The following is a 1,362-nucleotide window of genomic DNA, read 5'->3' as shown; positions in this document are numbered from 1 at the left end:
CCATTCTTTGACAATGTTATTTTAGTAAGTTCCATTCATCTTTTATTCTCTGTATTCTCTCTCCCACTTATCCACCTGCATTTTTGCCACAAGGCCTCAATAGCAGTAATACTTTAGGCTGTAGGCCATGCTGGACGTAGACTAGACTATGCAACACTTTACCGATGACTGTAATATATTTTGCATCTATTCCTTCCTTATTATGTGCTAGCACTCATGTTTCCCATTTCTTTCCATCGCTTTAGCTCATCCCAGACAGCACGTGTTTAGTTTATCCCCCCAATGTACTCTTGAGAGGAAAGGTGTGTACCTCAATCTGTTGTCAGTTTGCTATTCGTTCAGCAGCCGAACTTTGACGCCCTTAACTGTTTATGCTCTTCTATCGTCCCTTAAAACAATCCTTCCACCTGGTTCACCACGGAAGATGGTAGGAATGCACAACTTCTCCTCTAGCCATTAGGCCAAATTCACCTTGAGTGTGTGCGCGTGTGTTCACTTTGTTTCTCTTTGCTTTATTTATCTACCACATTGTCCAGGTATGTATTTTATCTTTCAAACAGCCAGTTTAACTAGGGCATCACGAAAACGTGTATCAATGCATAAGTTGCTCGCCCTAGACAAGACCTTATCCCAAACAAACCACTCCTTACACCATCTGCCTTCCTTCTGGATTGATTTATACAGTAAGCAGAAAGAAGAAATCAGCAGCGAATGTGACAGGAACGAGTAGTCCTGAAATTGCAAGAAATCATCCTGAGATAGAGAGATACGTGAAGGGGAGGAAGTGCGATGAGAAGCATCAGGGAAGATTGAGGCAAACCGTGGCTTATGTCGCCGAAATTTGGAGAAACCAGCCCGCCATTAGCATTAAACTAGTTCTTCGCCAGTCGGCCTTAATTCGAAACAGGCATTTGTAATCCATCTATCTGGGAGGAGCCATTGTGGTGTCACATCACTATATCTCATTGCGGGCTAGAAAATAAGGATAATAAAATTTTCTGTGAATGTAGGAATGCCTGGAGACGTAATTCTTGCAGACAATTTTCTGTTGCACTAAAACAGTTCTGAATTTTGCAAAAGGCAGCATTTCCACACACCATAAAACTGAGGCCTCAAAATGCCCTTTCTTTAAAAAGCAGACTTCGATTATAATTGTAAAGCTCGTCCAAAGTTGCAGCTATGCCCATGAACATCCTAAACGGCCTCTTGGTGCGGCCTACTCCTGTTTCCGACATCGATAGCAAAGAACTCATAGAGCTACTAGTTAAGTATGGGAATATATTCTCAGAGTAGGATGTTAAGGTGGAATGAGCACACACTGTGAAATATCGGATAGGTGCCGGCGAGCCTTGACCGATCTAA

The sequence above is a fragment of the Echinococcus granulosus genome (genome assembly GCF_000524195.1).
Source record: "Echinococcus granulosus chromosome Unknown EG_S00307, whole genome shotgun sequence".
Classification (NCBI taxonomy): domain Eukaryota; kingdom Metazoa; phylum Platyhelminthes; class Cestoda; order Cyclophyllidea; family Taeniidae; genus Echinococcus; species Echinococcus granulosus.
This window is presented reverse-complemented; position numbering follows the sequence as displayed.